The 16,406-nt window shown below is 35.3% G+C and overlaps 1 protein-coding gene across 3 annotated transcripts in view; it reads right to left on the reverse strand.

The window, feature by feature from the left end:
- Positions 1 to 16,406, reverse strand: part of INTS6 (integrator complex subunit 6) — a 108,006-nt gene that overhangs the window by 58,754 nt on the left and 32,846 nt on the right. The gene's annotated exons all lie outside the window — the stretch shown is intronic.

Here is a 16,406-nt window from a genome sequence, read left to right on the forward strand (position 1 = left end):
CTAAATATCTCTTGAAACTGTTGCTTCTTTCTATCTCTTTTACTATCACCAACCTCTATGACCAAGCTATTGTCAGAACTAATGCAACAATGCCTAACTGGTCTTCCAACATCCACTTGTCTTTCACTCCTCCACCCCCTACCTCTAAATAAAACCCTTGGATGACTTCCTATTGCATTCATATTAATAACATTAATTGGCATGGCCTCAAAACCCCTTGTGTGGTCAAGCCCAAGCTTCTTTTCCATTTTGTACAATGATCCCTCTTTTTTTATGCTCCAAGTCACACTAGCCTTCTTCTAGTCCCTCAGTCTCAAAACATACTCCTTTTGGGAAAAGAGCCTTTGTACAGTGCCTCTACCTGGCATGATCATCCTTCCCACTTTTTGTGTAGTACATCCTCCTCACCTCTTCAAATCTTAGCTTTCAGTGACCTTCTAGACTAGCTCTAGTGTGCCCTTATTATAAGCTCTCACAATACACACTCCTCCCTTTTGTAGGATACATGATCATTGCAGTTTTACTTTTATCACATGATACTTTTATTAATGTTTGTCTTCTCAATTAGACCCAAGGGGACTGAGCTCCTGATTGTTTTATCATTTGATCCTCAGAGCACAGCAGTGTCTAGTTCATAGAAGAAACTCAATAAATATGGCTGAATGAATAAAACAGATGGATGGATAAATAAGGTAACTGGCTAAACTGTGAAAGGTCCTGAAGAATCTAGTGGACAATGGAAAACAATGAAACATTTTGAACAGTAGAATAATACACTCAAGTGGTGTGCTTTAGAATAATTATTGCCATGGAAAGACAGATTGAAGGAAACCAAGACAAGTTAAGGAGCTAATTAATATTTTAAGAAAAACACCAAGGTGAACGATAGCAAAAGGAATAGGAATGAAAGCAAGAAACAAATTAATGAAAACAAAAAGCAAGGGACTAATACCAAAGACAATTATAGAGGAAAAAATATAGATTATGATATGCCCCCTAAGGCTCTGATGCCTGCTCTACCTCTACTATTGCAGTGATGATTTAACATGTTCAAATGATAACAAGTTACTGTAATACATGAAGCGTGACTTTTAAAAAAATGCAAAACTAAGTTCCAAAAGGACACACACACACACTCTAAAAAAGAGCACTTTTCTCAAAAGATGTACAATAATGTTACCAACTCTAACGTATAACTACACATAATTGTTAAATAATATCCCAAATTATTCAGAATCTAACATAAAACATTTAAACTGAAATAAATTTTAAAGTATTAGGTCAGAAGGTTAATTTAAAGCACATTGGTAAAGAAACTTAAAAAACAAAAAATAGAGTAAAAGCCTTGTGAATCATTTTGAGACTCATTATTTCCCAGGTAACTGAGAGCAAGTAATGCTTCAAGCATAAAAACTTATCAACAAACTTTCTTCAGTATGTTATATATGTCCCTATCGTCTGGAAATACATTGTAACCCCTAAAATTAACAATAATAAACTTTTCTTGATAATTCAAAGAAGTAGGGAGAGAAAAAAGCTTAAAGACCTCTTGTTCATACCAAATATTGCCCCAAATCACATAGCAAGTTAGCAGGCTGACAAGTCTTCATTAACTGAACTGTGTGTCGGGGTTTTAATTACTCTGCTTGAATCATCGTATTTAATCCTCCCCCACACCTGGTTACCTATAACCTAGATTCTAAGATATATCAGCAATTTAATGTATATTTCCTTGCTTCCCCAAAATTTAACATTAAGTGTACATGAAACTTTTTCCAACAATAGCGCATAATTATCCATAAAGTTGCATATCCCCTCCTTCTTCCATCTCATAGAGTTTCATGGTGTTTGAGTATCAAACAGAGTTTAGTCTAAGTCTTCTCCACGCTGGGTCTAGAGGTTCTTCTGAATCCCTTTTGGCCATCATAAGTTAAGCAGAACATCAGAGTCATATTTTATAGCCTGTGCTTATGATCTTGACCTCTTTATAGCACCTTTAGTTTGAAGAGTGTCACTTCAAGGTATATCAAAGGCTACTAGAATTTCATTTGCAGTTCCTATTTGATTAACCTTAGAATATTTTTGTATTCTCTTTATTTCAATAATAAATTACTAGATGATATAATGCTTCTCTTTGAAAGGTTGGCTTTGAACAGATATTGGATTCTTCAGTAATAGCTCTTCACAACTGGTAAAAGAGCCATAATACCATCTCATAGCTTTGAAAGTTTTACCTCTCTTCTCAGAAATTGGGCAATTTCAACTGCCTTTATATTGCACTGCCTGTTGTACCTTAGGTGATCTAATGTATGTATCATATTTTTTGTTTGTTTCAATGCTTATTCACTGTAAAGTAATAATTTCCTTAGGGATACAAATTTATGTTAAACTTCTGAGACTTCTGGATAAAAATACGTAACAATCAGATGTAATATGTGAACCATGTTTGCGTTCTGATTCAAACAAAACATTGTCAACATTTGTGAGACAAGTAGAGAAACTGGGATATAGACTGGATGTTAGATTATTTATTAAACACCTTAAATTTTTTGTTAAGCTATAAAAAGAAATTAAATTTAAATTAATTTAAAGTAATTATATTTTAAACTTAAATTTAATAAGATTTTTTAAAATAAATTATTGTTAAGCCATATTGAACATTGCAGGGGGGTGTGTGTGCATGTGTGTGTGCGCGCGTGCGCGCACATCCTTATATGTTAAAGATGCATACAGAAGTACTTACGGTAAAAATGATACAATGTCTGGAATTTGCTTTAAAATATTCCCTCTAAAATGTATATTGTATATATAAATGTATAAATGTGTATGGGGTAGGGGCAGAACAGATGAAACGAGACCAGCAAAATGTGGCTAATTATTGAAGCTAGGTAAGGATTCTTGAGGTTAATTATTTTATTTTCCCTACTTTTGTATATGTTTAAAAGTTCCACAATAAAACTTTCTTTGATTGGACATATGTGAATAACCAACACAACAATTAAAAATGCAAGCAATTAAAAGCCTCTAAGGAAAGGAAATGAGAATGGGAAGTCTTGCTTTTACTACTAGCCCTCATCATGCTTTTACTACATTAGCCAAATGTTCATGTTATTTAAACCGAAACATTTTAACTCTTTTAAACAGAATATAAAAAATTTCCCCTGACACGAGGTGCTAATAAAGCAAATAGTTCAGCCCAAGTGAGAGCAAAATGACCCACACCTGTGCATCAATATGCACGGACACAGGCAGTACCAGATATAAGTCCATACAGTCTAGCTGAAAGCTAACAAACTTCTGATTTCAGAAACGCTGAGAGGATAAGGGTGGATAATATTTCTTAGAACAAAAGAAATGTAGAATTATCCTTTGGGGGTGGGAGGAAGGTAAGGAAACCCTGACATAAAGAGACTGATAAATTTGTCTAAGTAACTGCAGGTTCTGGAAAAAGCAAGATTTAAACCCACATTCTCCCAGTTTGCTACAGCCTTGTTACATATCTGGATTCTCATCTAATGTTTACACTGTGTTTAGTAGTGTGTCACACTACTAAAATCTGTTTCTCTCCTTGACTTATAGTAATTAATTTCAGACTGCTGCTTCCTGAGCTCCTGTGTCTACTTACTCACATCACCACTTTTGTGTATGTTTCCTCATCTATAAAATATATAACAAGGATATATATGTATATAAACAAGGCTGGTTTAACATTAAAAATTAATCAATGTAATTCACTATATTAGCAAAATTAAAAATGAAAAATCATATGATAATCTCAACATATGCATAAAAATTGACAAAATTCCATACTCATATTCATGATATTTTAAAAAACAAAAATCAGCAAACTGGGAACAAAGAAGAACTTCCACAACCTGACAAAAGGTATACAGAAAAAAAACCTACAGTTAAAATCACACTTAAATAGTGAAAGGTTTCACTCTCACCCCATTCGCCAAGACTGGGAACAAGGCAAAGATGTCTACTCTCACCACTTCTACCAGTACATTAAGACAAGAAAAAGAAACCAAAAAGCAGACAGATACTGGAAAGAAGTAAAACTGTCAATATTCACAGACAACATGATTTTATATGAAAAAAAAATTCCAAGAAATCTGGAAAAAACTGCTAGATAATAAGTGATTTTAGGAAAGTCACAGAATTCAAGGTCAAAATACAAAAATAAAATATATTTCTATGTACTAGCAACAAATAATCAAAAATTAAACATAAAACAACTGATTTACAAAAGCGTCAAAATATATGTGTAAAACTTATAGGAGGAAAACCACAAACACTGGTGAGAAAAATTAGACTTAAAAAATTTGAGAGATATACCATGCTCATGGATCAGAATAACCAATAATGTAAAATGTGGATTTCCCCCAAATTAACTTAGAGATTCAATGTAATTACAATCAAAATTGCAGTAGGCTTTCTTGTAAAACGTAGCAAGCTGACTTTAAATTTGGAAATTTAAATAAATTTAAATATGACTTAAATATGGAAATTCAAAGGCCTAGAACAGACAAAACAAGTTTGAAAAGAAAATGTTGGAGACAAATTGCCCTCAAGACTTACAAAGCTATAGTAGTAGAGACAGTGTTATACTGGCAAAAGGCGAAATAGAAATCAATGAAACAGAATAGGAAGTCCGGAAACAGACACTCAAATATGTGGCCAACTGACTTTTAACAAAGATGCCACAGCAGTTCAATGGGTAAAGGATTACCTTTTCAACAAATGGTACTGATACAATTAGTTACCAGTGTGTCCAAAAAATGAACCTCAACACTTTCTTCCCATCATACATAAAATTCCTATATGAATCGTGACCCTAAAAGTAAAAGCTCACACTACAAACCTCCTTAAAGAAAACACAGGAGAAAGTCAGTAACATTAAGTTAGGCAAAGATTTCTGAAATAGGACACAGAAAGCACAAACCATAAAAGAAAGAAAGAATCCAAAAAAGAGGGGATACATGTATATGTGTAACTGATTCATTTTGCTGTACAGTAGAAACTAACACAACATTGTAAAGCAACTATACTCCAATAAAAATTAATTTAAAAAAAAAGAAAAAAATTAAAAATATTTGCTCTTTAAAAGACACTGTAAAAATTGAAAAGGCAAGCCACAGAGTGGGAGAAAATACTTGGAAAACATGTATCCAATAAAAGACTTGTATCCAGAATATGTAAAAGATTCTTATAACTCAATGATAACAAGTAAAAACTGGGCAAGAGAATCAGAACACTCACTTCACCAAAGAAGATATACAGGTGACATATAAGCACATGAAAAGATGTTCAACATCATTAGTCACTAAGGAATGCAAACTAAAACCAAAATGAGATACCACTACACACCCACTATACTGTCTAAAATTAAGACTGAAAAAATTCAAGTGTTGGAAGGATGTAGAGCAACTAGAACTCTCATACACTTCCTGGTAGGAATGCAAAATAGTACAGCCACTTTAGTAAACAGTTTGGCAGTTTCACTAAGCCTGTGAGCCACAACTACTGAAGCCCGTGCGCCTAGAGCCGGTGCTCCACAACATAAGAAGCCACTGCAATGAGAAGCCACCACTACCTGCAACAAAGAGTAGCCACTGCTCGCTGCAACTAGAGAAAGCCCGTGCACAGCAACGAAGACCCAACACAGCCAAAAATAAATAAATTAAATAAGTAAAATTAAAAAAAAAAAAAAAAAAAAAGTTTGGCAGTGACCCACCAATTACAATCCTAGGTATATACCCAAGAGAAATGAAAACATATGCCCACAAAAGGATTTTCATGCCAATGTACACAATGACTATTATAACGGTCCAAAAAAAAAAGGGACAAACCCAACTGTTCTACTTTGGTGAATGGATAAGCAAATTATAGTATAGCCACACAGTGGAATACTACTCAACAATAAAAAGGAGCAAACTACTGATAGATGCAAAAATGTAGATGAGCCTCAAAAGCATTATGCTAAGTGAAAGAAGACAGACACAAACTACACACTGAATGATTCCATTTATATGAAATTCTAGAAAAGGCAAAACTATACACACACACTCATGCGCACGCGCACACACACATTGTGACAGAAAGCACGTCAGTGGTTTCCAGGGGACAGTGATAGAAATTAACTACAAAGGGCATAAGAGAACTTTTTTGGAGTGATAGATATATTTTATATCATTATTGTGCTGTTAATAACACAATGTTTACATTTGTCAAAACTCAAGTTTTATACTTGAAATTGCTACATTTTATTATATATAGATTGCAGCTAAACAAAGAGGACAATAACAACAAAAGAAATATAAGCAAACACAAATTTGAGAACCATATATTTAGTGGCAAAAAAAAAAAGTGAAGAAAGAAAAGAAGAAAAGGCTCTAGAATACATATGCCATTTAATTTGGAGTCTGGTGCCTTATACTATAACCATGCTGCCTCCTTTCTGAGAATGCCTCTCTAAATATCCAGGTGAGAATATTCATCCTCAATCTTTTCCATGGGACACAAAAGATGTGCATGCGAGCACACATGCACACACACTCCCATGGGAGTAATGAGACTTGATTCTTAGGAAGATAATCTAACTATATATATACACCTTGCTCTCGCCCACTTAAGGCAACGTAACAAAATGAAAGCATCGAGTGGCTTCACTGTAAGGGATAGTTGAAGTACTTTAAACTCTTAACGATAAATTACTTGGCACACATTTCACAACATGCTGAGACCCAAACAAACGGAATCACCAGCAGATTCATTCATTAATTCACTCTGAATAAAAATTTACAAAGAACTAATGCTGTCAGATAATGGATAAATGATAAAAATCTGCAGAGTATTAAAGTATTATAAGTTATCGAGCTTAAAGAAATTAGGTCAATTAGTAGTTCATGAGCTATAGCTGAGCTAGGGACAAGGTAACACTAATGAAATAACTACAGAATGATAACATAGGTACATAATCAAATGCTAAATTTTGTCGTATTTATAAATGCTGTAAAAGTTCATTCAGGGTACGAATATCAACTGAGTGACTACTCTGTGCAGTGACTACTCTGGGGTTACAAAGGTAAGCAAAAGGAAGATAGGATAGTCCTTGCCCTTGTGGGGCAGGAAGGCAGGCTGACATTAATCAAATAAGCACACAGATTACCATGTAATTACACACTAGGCTAAACGCTATAAGGGACAAAGATTTTCTTTTTCTATTTCCTTCTTCCTTCCTCCCTCCCTCTCTTTCTCTTTCTTTCCTTCCTGCCTTCCTCCCTCCCTCCCTCCCTTTCTTTCTTTCTCCTTTCTCCCTCCCTCCCTCCTTTTCTTTTTTTTTTAAAGAGCCAAAACACAATCCTATGCTCCTGTCTTAACTAATGCAGATCACTCCCCGCTGGTGAGTCTCTTGCCCTGATATTTTTCTAACTAAATCTCTACATCCCATTAACACCCAATCTTTCCTGATAGCACCAGTGTTACTTTCATGGGCAAGTCTTCTCTAACCCCTACAAAAATTAGAAGTCTCTCCTTTTTGCAGTGTGATAGAGAATAATAAAACAGTAAAATTTCTTGAGCACTCATTTTCTCATTTAATCATTACAACAACCATGAGATACAGTTATTATTATCCCCATTTTAAAGATGAGGAAACTGAAGCTTAGAACAAGAGAGAATTAGGTTACATCTCTAATTAGCTGCAAAGCCAGGAATCAAGCCTGGGTCTTTATAACACAAACACATTCTTTAATTACATTCTTTAAATATCTACCTTAAATTTGAACTGGAAACACTAGTATGAATTCATGACATATTTTCTTTCAGAAAAAAAAAAAAAGTATGTATTCCTAACTCTGTCTACTGCAAAGGCATGAAAACAATGACCAACTCAACAGCAAAGATCACCTCTTAACACCCAGGTTATGGGTTTCCACATACCATTTCCAAATACACAGAACCTGATATGATTCCAGGTCTGGGGCAAAAATGTACAAGATAAACTTAGAACAAGCTGTCAAACTACAAGGTAAGGAAGTTTCCAAAGCTTTTAAAGCATAATTAATTTCTTTACCATCCCTTTTATTTCAGAAACTAAAAACTGGCCCTCAGAATCCAATCTCTCTTTCTTCCTTCTCATCAAAACCCCTAAATTTTGGCTGGACACATGCCGCCCAAGCAGAGATTATACTCAGCCCTGCAGTAAGTGCAGCCAGGTTCTGGCTGATAGACTCCGAGTGGAACTGCCATATAGAAGTTTTAGGTCACGTTCACATTAGGAAGCTGCCTGCCCTCCACATTCTTCCCACAGGCTGAAATTCAGCTGTAGTATTGAACTAGGATGTGTTATAAAACCAGTGTCAACCATTCAGGTAAAGCAGACAGATCAGCAAAGGAGAAGGAACGTGGGGGCCTAGATAATAGCTTGGAGCAGAACCACCCTACCTCCCAGACCACCAACCAGTTCTGTCTTTGATGAGAGAGAAAAAGAAACTTTCTTCTTAAGCCACTATTACTTTTGTCCCAATTACAGAAGCTGAACCAGTATCCTAAATCATATACCTTTCCAGAAGCTTTTCACAATCCTTGAAAGTTGAACTAGATGCTTGTCAATTTGTTTTGCTTTGTTGCAGAAAACATGCATTCGAAGAGGCAATTTTTATGCATTAAAGGCAGGGAAGCACACATTCTAATCAGACCAATGCTAAATGCCTTTGTGATTTAATAAATAGAAAGCTGGCACCTCCAGGATCAAGTCCCATTCTAGTCCCATTACTCAGATTTGCTTGGATAATGTAGATGGGAAAAAAGCTTCAAATAAAGTTTTAACATTTTCAGTGGAACTGAGTATTTCTTAAATCTACTGCCTCAAATATAATACAGCCTTAGCTCTCACTCATAATGAACAACAACAAAATATCCATGTAACTAGTATCAGGCCCTTACAGATTCATTTCAGTTTCCTCCTTCCCAACACATGTAGGAATAATTCTAAAACTCAAGATTTAGTCCTTCAACGTCCTTTCTCTCCCTAAGATTTTACCCTTCAACAATCATAATCCTCAGTTATTTTTCTGTTTATTTCCAAGAACAGTTTAAAATCCAAGGATACCCAAACTGAAATTATCTGGTGGAGAAAAGATATGTGAAAGAAATCTGCCTATCCTAGAATTTGCTGCTTGGGATTAGAGAAGAACAACACACTCTATTATATCACCTTTATATTTCTGCCTAGTATGAGAGTTTTATTAAAAAGGATGTACTAAATGTCACTGAATTGTTCACTTTAAAATGATTAATTTTATGTTATGTGTATTTCACCTCAACAAAAAAATATAAAAACCTTAGCAAAAGCCAAGCCCTTTACCAACCTAGCTAGAGAGAATAAAGAAAGAATAAAGACAAAGATGGAAGTAGGAGAGAAAAGTTAAATAATGATGATGATGATTGTAACGAATCAATTCATAAGTCTGACATTCAAAAAGAAAGAATAGAGACATAAGAAGGAAAAGATTGTCAAAAAAATAAGAACATTTCTGAAACTTAAAGGATATGAGTTCCCAAATTGAAAGGGCCTGCCAGGAGCCCAACACAAAGTCTAGTGGCAGTAAGATAAGTAAACAAGTAAAATAATGAACAAAAACTGGGATTACAGTGACAAGAAGAAAGCCCTAAAAGTGCAGAGAAGAAAGTACAACTAAATGCCCAAAAGCTTCACAAGAGGTAGCATTTGACCAGTGTCTCAACAAATACTGAGTAGGTTTTGGGGAGTGAAAGGTGGAAAGAGACAGGAAACATTCCAAAATTACGGAACAGGCCCTGACAAATAAAAGAATGTCATGTATTCAAGGAACAGTGGCGTCAATTCATTGTTGGTGAAGCACTTAAAGGTAGTAAAAACCAAATAAATCATGGAAAAAGTTGGAATAAAATCATAAAGGGATATTTATGCCCAGTTAGGGAGCACAGATATCCCAAGGCAGGAAATAAGGGGAAAAGGGAGAACCCCTAAGTAGCATCAAAACTCAATTAGAAAGACAAAGGCAGGTGGGGGTGGGCAAATGGGTGAAGGTGGTCAAAATGTACAAACTTCCAGTTATAAAACAGGTACATCATGGGGATGTCATGTAAAGCATAATGACTACAGTTAACAATACTGTATTGGTATATTTGAAAGTTGCTAAGAGAACAGATCTTAAAAGTTCTCATCACAAGAAAAAAAATTTTTTCTATGTATAGTGATCAACATTCACTAGAGTTACTATAGTGATATATATATGTATATATCTCAATATATAAACATAGAATTATTGTGTTGCATACCCGAACCTAATACAATGTTATATGTCAATTATACCTCAATTTTTCAAAAAATACATATATGTGTGTGTATGTCTGTGTGTGTGTGTGTGTGTGTGTGTATATATATATATATATGTATACATACATACATACACCCAAGAGCAGTGGTGCTCAACACTTTTTACTTTGACACCATTTGAAGGCTTAAAAACTGAGGATCCTAAGGAGCTTTTATGTGGGTTACATCTACCTATTGATGTTTTCCATATTAAAAATTAAAAATAATAAAGTTTTTTTTAAAAAGATACAGGTTAGCAAAACAAATCTTAGGAATCTGTTTATAGATGGAAATCTTTACAATACTGATGGATGAAGCCTGAGAATGAATGAAACTGCCCAAGAGGAGCTTGTCAAATAAAAAGGAAAAAAATAAATAAATAAATCTAAGATGAAACTAGTCACAAGTGTTAAAGCAACAAACAAATAAATTAAGACAAAGGATTAAAACAGAACAGAAAGCCAGAGGAAAGCCAGGAGAGTATAAATCCAGAAGCCAAGAGAAAACTTTATGAAAGAGCATTCAATAGTACTGGCAAAACGTCATGAAAGAAAAAAATTTAAAACCAACGGTTGGATTTGGAAGATGAGGAAGACATTGCTGACCTCATTATGGGTAGAATCAGAAACTAGATTGTAATAGGTTAAGGAGTAAAAAAGAGGTAGGGAAGCAAAGGAGACAACAGAAACAACTTCTAAATTTGCTGTGAAAGGAAATTAAGGAAATTAAGAAAGGCACTAGAGAGAGAAATAGATGTATGCAGGTAAAGACAGGAGTTTTTCCATTTGTTTTATTTCATTTCTTTAGAATGGCTGAACCAGGGAGGTACTATCTAATTTCAGAACATTTTCATCACCCAAAAAAGAAACCCCATACCCATTAGCATCTCCTCTTATCCCCAACCCCTAGCAACCACTATTTCTGTTTCTATGGAATTGCTTGTTCTAGACATTTCAAATAAATGGAATCATGCAGTAAGTGGCCTTTTGTGTCTGACTTCTTTCACTTAGCATATTTTCAAGGTTCATCCACACTGCAGTGTATGTCAGAATTTCATTCCTTCTTAAGGGGATCAACACTCCATTTGTATGGATATACCACACTTGTTTATGCATTCATCAGTTGATGAACATTATATTGTTTCTACTTTTTGGCTATTATAAATAATGCTGATATGACATTTTACGTGGTAATGTTTTCATTTCTCTTAGGTGCATACCAGGAGTAGAATTCTGGGGTCACAGAATAACTGTGTTGAACTTCTCGAGGAACTGTCAAACTATTTTCCACAGCAGCTACATTACTTTACACTCCTACCAGCAATGAGGGTTTCAGTTTCTCTACCTTTTCATCAACATTTGCTTTATCCATCTTTTTTATTTTAGCCATTATAGTAGGTATGAAGTGGTATCTCATTATGGTTTTGGTTTGCATTTCCATAATGGCTAATGATGGTGAACATCTTTTCACGTGCTTACTGGCCATTTGTATGTCTTCTGTGGAAAAATATCTTTTCAAATCTGTTGCCCTTTTTTTAAATTGGGTTGTCTTTTTATTTTTGTGTCATAAGAGTTCCTTTTATATTCTGGATACTAGGCCCTTATCAGATATGTGATTTGCAAATATTTTCTCCTGTTACTATCTTTTCCTCACAGTATCCTTTGAAGCACAAATGCTTTTAATTTTGATGAAGTCAAATTTATCTAATTTTCCTTTGGTTGTGTTTCTGGTGTCATGTCTAAGAAACCACTGCCTAATTAATCCAACGTCATCAAAATTTACGCCTATGTTTTTTCTCTCAAGGGTTTTGGCTCTCACATTTAGGCTGCCCACCCATTTTGATTTCATTTTTGTACATGGTGCCAGGTAAGAGTCTAACCTCACTCTCTTGCATGTGGATATTCAGTTGTTCAGTACCACTGCTTGAAAAGATTATTCTTTCCCCATTAAACTATCTTGTCTCCCTTTTCGAAAATCAATTGACCATAAATGTATGGTTTGTTTCTTGACTCTTGATTTTATCTATTGATCTATATGCCTATCCTTATGCAGTACTGTACTGTTGGTGGTGGTGGTGGGGTTTTGTTTGTTTGTTTGTTTTTTTAAATCCCACACTAGCACGTAAAGAGCAATGGACTTGAAGTAAAAATAAACACCAATGGTCAAGTCCCAGCTCTGGCTCTTACTTGGGAATCGGCTATACTACAAGACTCATTTTCCTTACTCTTGCAGAATTAGGAATTAAGTGAGATGTGAAATTACCTTGTAAACAATAAAAGGTAAAATAATTAAGTTCTGTACATATTTTCTTATGATTACGACTCAACCTCATAAATTTTGGCAGCCAGGAATAAAAGTAACATAGTAAGAACCTTTCATAATCTGCTTCTAAAAAACAGTGCCTAGCACATAGTAGGCCCTCAATAAATATTTGAGTAAAATTAACTATTTTCCAATTGCTTTGTGCTCCATTTTCTATAACTGTTAAGACTGAGGAAACAACTTATAAATTTTAAATCATCAAACTTCAGGTTTTTCCTTTAGCAATTATTTCCTTGGAGGAAAAAAAAGGGGGGCGGGGGGAGTAAATTTCCCTTACGCTACTTCTAGCTTTTTAATATTATCCAATATTCCACTTAAGAAGGTTCTCCTCATATGATATTTAATAAGGAAAGGAAAATTTAAAATATTAAAGTCAAAGTGAATTCTATAAAATTTAGTAACAATGTGATTTATTTAGTTGGTAGTTCCTACAATTAACTCTATAGTTACAATGTATACCCTTTAAGTTTAGGAGGAAAAAAAAAACACCTTTTTTTGGTTCCAGCAGCTTAAGATCAATATTTGTTCAGAGGAAAGAGCAATTACTTGGGAATCAGCAATATGTTTTATCCAACAAATTTCAAAAGTGAGGTCTTTGGGCTTCCCTGGTGGCGCAGTGGTTGGGAATCCGCCTGCCAATGCAGGGCACACGGGTTCGAGCCCTGGTCCGGGAGGATCCCGCATGCCGCGGAGCGACTGGGCCCGAGTGCCGCAGCTACTGAGCCTGCGCTCTAGAGCCCGCGTGCCACAACTACTGAAACCCGAGTGCCTAGAGCCCGTGCTCTGCAACGGGAGAAGCCACTGCAATGAGAAGTCCGCGCACCGCAACGAAGAGTAGCCCCTGCTCGCCGCAACTGGAGAAAGCCCGCGTGCAGCAACGGAGACCCAACACAGCCAAAAAAAAAAAAAAAAAAGTGAGGTCTTTAACAACTTTATTGAGATATAATTACCTACCATAAAATGCACCCATCTTAAGAAGTATCCAATCCAAACTATATCCAACCTCCTGGGATCAACCATTATGGAAAAGAGTATTTAAAAACGAATGTCTCTATGTGTATAACTGAGACACTTTGCTGTACAGCAGATATTGGCACAGCATTGTAAATCAACTCTACTTCAATTAAAAAAAAAGTGCCCAATCCAATTATTTTTAGTAAATTTACAGAGTTGTACAACTACCACCACCATCCAGTTTTAGACCATTTCCAACACCCTGAAAAGATCACTTGTGCCCATTTGCAGTGAGTCCCCAGTCCATTCCCAGGCAACCACTAATCTATTTTATGGACATTCCATAAAATGTAAAAACTGAATCATACAACATGTGGTCTTTTGCACCTAGCATAACGTTCTGGAGGTTCATCCACATTGTAGCATGTCAATAGTTCATTCATTTTCGTTGCTAAATAATATTCCAAGTTTCTTTATTTTATGTCTGGTATAAAACAACCCACAAACAATTGTGTCCTCTTTTACAAAGAGGTTAAAAAAAAAAAAAAAGTTACCAAAAATATTTACTCCTTGTATACTCCACACTACTGCCACTATCTTTCTAAAATTCAAATCTGATCACTTCTTCCTCTAGTAAAATCTCTTCAACAATTACCATCAACCTATAAGGCAAAGTTCAAGCTCCTTGGCGGAGCACACACTATGAGCCATGTTGATCTGTCCAGTCTCATTCCCTATTGCTTCTTTCTTGAACACTCTGCCAGCAATCAGTTATTGAGGTATATATGGTTCTCCCATGCTCTCTTCTATCACCTTTATGCCTTTGAACTCATCTACTTCACAAATTTGCATTAAGTTTTCAAGTCCAACTTAATACATCATTTCCCAGAGCCAGCCTCACTTTCTCAGCAGCTTGTGCTGTAATCAAATTACTTCTTACACCATGCCACAACTGTTTACCTATCTCTCTTACCAACCTCATCCCAGCACCTAACCTTATGTCTGAACATCACTGGTATTCAAGAAGGATCTGTTCAATTAAACAATACATTCTGACTACTAATATTCTTCTGCTCACTTCAATAAGGAAGATCAACTGTACTCTAAAACTGATGGTGAAAGGATCTAACAGAAGTAGTATAACACAATTGCAAAGTCTAGGGCAGTGGTCTGCAAAACAGGGTATACTCCAGGGGTCAACAAACTATGGTCCTCCAGCCAAATCCAGCCCACAGCTTGTTTCAGTAAATAAAATTTTATTGAAAACAGCCATGCTCATTTGTTTAATATATTGTCTGTGGCTGCTTTTACCCTACAACAGCAGAGTTGAGTAGTTCCAACAGAAACCATATGGGCTGAAAAGCCTAAAATATTTACTATCTGGCCTTTAAAAAGAGTTTGTCAACCCGAAATACATCATGATGCGTGGCGGGGGGAAATATCAGAACTCCCTTTATATAAGTTTTTTCATCTCATCTTTTAAAATTCTTACTTTTGTATATGTTTTCTAATATTAATACATCGTGATATATATAATTTCTAAATGTAAAAATGTACACACATACATTGGGGATTGTGCATGCCCATATTATTTTTTTACTAATATTAGTGACTCAATTTAAAAAAATTTTTTAAACAAAAACCTAGTCTTATTAAGACAGACAAGTTTTAGAGTTTATTGAAAATTTAGCAATCAAGATTATTATATGAACAATTAGGTTCTGTAAGTACTTCAAAGGACAAGAGAAAGAGGCCTAGAATTAAATATTTTCCAAAACAAAATGCTCAAAACATCTCTAAAGAATCTTTTATGGGGTTAAAAATGTTACTCAAATGATGCAGGTAGTACTAATTCTTCAAGTTGAATGCAACCAAATATGTGTTACATAAATCCAAACTGCTTCAAAAGTGGCTGTTTTTTAAAAAAATCAGTGTAACAGACAAATCAAATGCCAATTTGCCCTTCCAAGCCCTGAAGCCCAATTGCCTGATATATAATCAATATATGATAAACATATAAACTAAGAGAATACTTCACTACATTTTTTTTAATCCATGGGTATTTAACATAATGCAATTTTGTAACTAAAGTGTTCCTTAGTTGTGATAGTAGGCTGTTTCCATTTAAGACAACAGATACTAACCTAAGGTTCTGAAGGGCCCAGGAAATACCAAATTCCTCCCTTTATAAATCTTAAGGTTAGGAAGATGGTTTCTAATAAGTCAAAAGTTGAGGTCTGATCACCATCCTCAACAAATTTATAAACTAAATTTACCAACTGAACCTGGATTTGTCAGGTTAGGGTTGTCATTCTGTGTTGAATCATATTCTCCAACAAATATTAACAGCCCCCAGAGAGAACTACACTCTACTCTGCTCACCTTTAAGGCTCTTTCTGAGGCCTTCCGAGATGACTAGCATCAGACTTTTGAGGAAGGCTAGCCATTAGACAAGGCTTTTCCCCACGATCTGACTGCTTGAAGTGACATCCAGGATCAGGTCGATCCTGTATCCAGGAATCATGACCCTCCCTGAGGCACCAGTCATCATGAGACAGTCAGTGCACTTTGGCACTTCTTGAAAACCACTGGACTGCTCCTTTAGCTGAAAGGAAAAAAAACATCAAAACCACAACAAACAAAACAAAGGGGAAAAATCAGTAATTCAACCTGAAAAGACAGAGCGTGGGGAAAAATATACCAAAACAGCCTTGTCTAGATCAAAATGTAGCCTTGCCTTGATGTAAAGATCATAGTTTCAGTATCG

This window comes from Eubalaena glacialis, chromosome 16 (genome assembly GCF_028564815.1).
Source record: "Eubalaena glacialis isolate mEubGla1 chromosome 16, mEubGla1.1.hap2.+ XY, whole genome shotgun sequence".
Lineage (NCBI taxonomy): Eukaryota > Metazoa > Chordata > Mammalia > Artiodactyla > Balaenidae > Eubalaena > Eubalaena glacialis.